Source organism: Camellia sinensis, chromosome 2, assembly GCF_055761805.1.
Source record: "Camellia sinensis isolate YWXY chromosome 2, ASM5576180v1, whole genome shotgun sequence".
Lineage (NCBI taxonomy): Eukaryota > Viridiplantae > Streptophyta > Magnoliopsida > Ericales > Theaceae > Camellia > Camellia sinensis.
In genome coordinates, this window is record NC_138962.1 from 106,096,753 (window position 1) to 106,102,234 (window position 5,482).

At 34.6% G+C, this 5,482-nt stretch overlaps 1 long non-coding RNA gene across 1 annotated transcript; it reads right to left on the bottom strand.

The window, feature by feature from the left end:
* Nucleotides 1-1,478: 1,478 nt before the first annotated feature.
* Nucleotides 1,479-3,908, bottom strand: LOC145819641 (uncharacterized). The gene is made up of 3 exons (XR_014360404.1): nt 3,753-3,908; nt 2,622-2,753; nt 1,479-1,996 (listed from the first exon to the last, which is right to left on the bottom strand). It is a non-coding gene; the product is annotated as an uncharacterized LOC145819641 (long non-coding RNA).
* Nucleotides 3,909-5,482: the final 1,574 nt, after the last annotated feature.

The window sequence follows — 5,482 nt, forward strand, 5'->3', positions numbered from 1 at the left end:
GCTAATTAATGAGCCAAGCTTGGAAATAAAAGACCTTTTAGTCTCAACAAAACCCCGACCTGATTTGAAAACAAATAGCAACAAGAAAAATAAAGGGTAAAGAAATGCTCAATTGCCTATTTGGGCTAACTAAATTAAAAAAATAAGGTGTTACCCCCCAATAAACAAAGAGATGATAGGAAATTGATAAGTGAGAATAAATTGACCACCCTTCTAGGATTATTAGAGAATAAAATGAGTTTGGGAAACATCAACAATATGACTCAGAATTGTTTGCCTCTAACCATGGCAATAAATTTCATAAATGCTGATGAAAATACCACTGGGACAATATGGTTTACTCCTACGCTTTGTTTTCTTTTACTTTCCCTCCACAAGTCTCCCCTCAAAATTCTGATCCAAACACAACCATAATAATTCAAAGTTGCAAACCTCTGAACAAATGATTACTTGCAGAGTTGAATTTCTTAATAATTGTATGGATTTAATAATATGAAGTGTTGTTATGTATCCCCACTTGGGATGAAACTACTCTTAAAGCTATTGATAAAAGAAGTTTGTGGACTGTAAAATGAAAATTAGATAGAGTATTAGTTAATTCTAGTGAGTTCAAGTTTTCAAAAAAGGCGAAGCTGAGTTATTGGCTAGTATAGTTTCGTATCATTGTCCTGTTGTCACTTTAATGATTGAAATTAAATTGAGAAAACTTTTCATAATCGTCAATTTTTGGATGAAGCACGGGATGGGAATATCAAGGAGATTCTTCAAAATTCTTCAAATTTCAAAGGTAATAGGTTCTCAAGTGTTGAGAATGAGCCTTAAAATGAAAAGAATCGAGTTTGTTTTTTAAAAACTGAACAATAAAACACCGATCTAAATTAGAGTCATTGAAGCAAAAGAGAAACTAAATTAGATCCAAGAGTGCTTTAACTTTTCATATAACCACGAGCACCTTCATGGATTTGGGTAGGGATTTGAAAAGAAAAAGGAAAAGAAAAAAATGGGTGAAATGTGAATGAAATAGAGCTACATTTCACCCACCTTTTCTCCTTCTCTTTCCAAATATATATCCAAATCCATGATCCAACCACAACCTAAAGAATGTTCTTAAAAAGTGAATACCATGTGAACACTCAATTAGGCCCTATGGCACAGAGTAGAACCTATTTAAATTCTAATAAATCAACCACCTAAGGAGATATAAATGAAGATTTGTGTCGAGGGATTTAAAAAAGGCTCATGACTTTTTGTTTCATATGTATTCATTAATGTTGTTTCAATAAAGAAACTGCTGCACAGCACTAATTTGCTCCTAATGTATGAGTTAATAGCTGCAAGAATTGATCAGTGGGAGGTCTAATGGACTAGAGAAGTGGATAAAACAGAAATTGTGTTGATTCAACTATAATACTATAAAATCGCTACAACTCCAATTATTTTGGACAAGTGCTATTACTACTTTTAAGCTATCTAGCAATGAAATATAATAGTAGTGTCGTGGTTTCTACAAGGAAAAAATCGACTGTCTCATTACATTCTGCAACTTGGAGTGCGAAAGAAATTGTAATAAAGTTGTGAATGCCAAGACAACTACATAATGTTGCTTAAACTTATCTTTAGATGCCGACAACGCACAGAGTGTTGACTGTTGAAGTGTGTGCAAGTTGAATGGTGTTGGACGCCTTGCACAAGTAACGGTTTTTTGTTTGGATAAATCAAACAGAGCTAATAATAGGAACACTCTAGAAGAATAGGAAATATCAGGCGAGCTACTAATAAAAAAGATTCATCCACTGTGTTGTGAGCCTCAAATGCTAAAGCATTAGCCTAATAGTTTGCTTCTTTCCCTTCCAAGAACACCATGAAGGATTCAAGCCGTTGCAAAGTATATTAATCTCCTCCATAATGTCGCCAATAACTGAAAGATCTCAACAATTCTAAGGCAAAATCTCCAGTGCAAAACTTTATATCACAGAGCATAGGGCTTCAATATGACCTGCTCAACATTCCATACAAAAGGTTGTGTTACTATTATCAAGAAAAAGATTTCCATTGAGCTAAGAAAGAACATCTAAAAGAGAAACAGACTCAGGTCAAATCAGGAATGCTTCTCCTCACTGAAAATACCCATTTTGGTAAGCTATTTGGTCAGCAAGAAATTATTATGGTTGCAAGCATGAAACGAATCTTTTGAGGACCAGCTGCTCCAACATTGTAACTAAAAGAGCTATGATGTGTAAACCCTTGCTATGTCAACATATTGGACATTTGAAAAAAATAAAATAAATAAAGTGTAACTTCTTTCCTTGTAAAGGTGCAGAAGTACATGATTGTGTTCCATAATTTTCAACTAATTTATATATCATTGCATTACTATCTACAGTTCTTGGCAAACACATTTAAACTTTGAAAAAGTAAACATATGCGTATATGATATGAACAGATTAAGTAAAACCCTTCTCCATGTTTCCACTTCCAGGGAGATGCTTTGTTGTGTTTGCACTAGTAAATGACATTGTTACGACTGCCCACAATCACGGCATAGTGAACAAATTGAGATGATTTCTAAAGCAAAGCAAAAATGAAATAACATGAACAGAAGTTCAGAAGAAATGACAGACCTGAGACATCTTTCCTCCCGATGTTCTTTGGTTGTGAATTATTAGTGAACTGAATGGCCTTAAAATGAAGCGTAACACATTCCCCCAGAGCTAGTACAGCGTGCTCAACAAAACTTTTAGTAGTGCAAACATCTGAACATTGAAATTTTAATGTCAAAGCTTAAATATCATAATTATGGCCATCAAATTTGGTAAAAAGAAAGAGCATGATGCATTTTCATCACCTAAACTCGAAATTACACTTGGATGCTACTTTAAAAAATGAGGGGGAAAACACACACACATGGGATGCTACCAATGGCAAATGTGGAGGGGGCACAAATCGATAAATAATTGCTCTAGGCACTTGAATTAGGACCAAAGAAACTTTATATGAACTCCTCCTATACCCCATACTGTAGAATGGAGAAGGGTGGGTGCAATGATTTTACTGCACTCCCAATTCAGAGGCAATGTTTTTGTGTTTACGAATGTTGATCTCTCATTTCCATATCAATGCAATGTCAAATTATTGGAATAAATAGGACCTTCTTATGGTAAAAATATTACAATATTTCATGTTCCTATGACATGCAGGATTGGTGTTACATGTCAATTTTTCTAACTTTTCTAATTTCTTGATGAGAACCATTTTTGACAATATTGTTGTAATAACTAGCATGGTTACTAAATGAAAGAATTGCAGAGTTAGTCCGTTTCATTTCAACCAGTAAGAAAGGTAGAGTAGAACTTAGAAGGGTTATTTCGTAGTGTCATTGGAGATCATAACCTATATATAACCCAATGAGATCTTATTATTTGTTTGCACCACTAACAATAATTCTATTTCATTACCAATTAAAAACGTGCAAGAATATTGAGCAAAAATCTATTATCTATATAAGGATGTTGTTTCAATTATATACAATACATTTTTGAAATTAACTAAATATTATAAAATTATTGATTGAATATATTCTAACCTATTTATATCATTATATGCACTTACACAACTGTTTTTCCACTTATACTTCACCTTTTCAAAAAATGAGGGGGGGAAAAATGTACTATGTTGTTGAGAAGCTCACAAGAATTCTGGATAATATGGCCAAAAGAAGACAAGAGAGAATTAGTACCCTTCAAAGTACTTACCATAGTTAAAGGAATCCCCTTCAATCTGAACATCATGAACACCCAAAACCCTGGCAAACTATTACTGTTACAATTACCTCCACTTTGTAAACAATCGCACCAACACTTCAAAAGAGCACCATCAAAATTGATTTTAAGCACTCCCTTCACCTGGGGCCTCCAACTGGGCACTCTTTTTGTTGAACAGGAGCAGCCACCTTGAGCTGTGTTTGTGTATTGATATAACCTTGTAAGTAATCAGCCACATACCTAGCCACCTCCTCTGCTGATTAACTCTTCTTGTTAAAAACCCAATCATTGCGATTGTACCAAATACTCTAACAAGTGAAAAAAAATAATCCCAAAGCCAATACATCCATCTGTAGGCTAAACTCCTGGGTCAAGAAAAGAAAGTTTTGAATTGGGCCTATATGCAGAACAGAGTAAAGAGGGCTTACAGACCAAAGTAGTGCAGCCAAATGGAAATAACAGAGTCATCCAATTAAATTACCTTGCACCTGTTATCAATTAAGTTTGATCGAACAGGGAGGATATATGAACACGTTTTCCATGCAAAGATTTCCACTTTATTCGAAATTTTTAGCTGCCAAATCTTCATTGAAAATGCCCTTTCAAATCTCCCATCGTCTGAGCTGATCTGTGTTTCTCCTCTTTGCAAAACCATCTCCAAATGATATATGCCAACTTAACAGAAAAAAGGCCATTTTTAGTGAAGTGCCAAACCAGTATGTCATGAGCAAGCCTTGGGCAAAGAGGGATTTTACATATCAACTCAACTTCAAAATCCAAAAAGTACTATTCGATCAGAGTTTCATAAATAAGAGAGAAATCCTTAGCATCAGCATCATGGAGGACTCTGAAAACAGAAATAGGTTTGTAAGATAAGGCCTTGGAATCCATTCCCAACATGCCAACGCAACCCAGCCTCCAGAAAAGACTTTGCATTCCAAATAAATGTTGGGTTACTACTCAAGCTACCTTGAAGAAAATTTGAATAAGCAACTGCCGGCCTTCAATAGCTAATAGAGCTTTATTAAAATCCCATCCCATGAAGCCAAACAGCCAAAGCTCAAGTTTGTACAATATCTTTCATCTATACTTCTTTCTTTCCTTTTTCTTTCTTTTTTCCCCTTCAAGTACCATCTTACAAATTGCAGACAAAATCTATTGCCTTTGATGAAGTGGAAATTTATTATATCTTTAACAATATAATCTTATCTCCAATAAGAACTTCATTGATAAAAGAGACCAAGTACAAGAGTTTAACCGCCTAAACATAACAAACAAAACAGGAAAATAGAGCTTTGAATAAAAACTTTAAAATCACAAGAACTACGAAGGACGACAACTAGTAGAATAGCAAAATAACCGAACATCTCAGAAATAGAGGAGCAAGCTGATTGAATTCTTGATGAAGCCCCAAAACCAGCTAGAGCTTAGCTTGAGAGAAGAAGCTATTGTTTGCCATAGTAAAGCTGCAAAGTTAAAAAGACTTAGCTAGGAGTAGATCATATATCCATGGAGGTAAACCAACATGAATATCCTTACTGCCTTTCAACTGCCCAAACAATTAACCTTAACATACTAACCCTACTGAAGGAATGTGAGGTAAAGAAGCACAACACGAATCTACTGGAGAAAACAAACAAACAAAAAGAAACAAAGAGAAAATATCAAAGCTAATTCATGAGCATAAAACTAAAGAAAGAGGACAGAACTTATACTAGTGT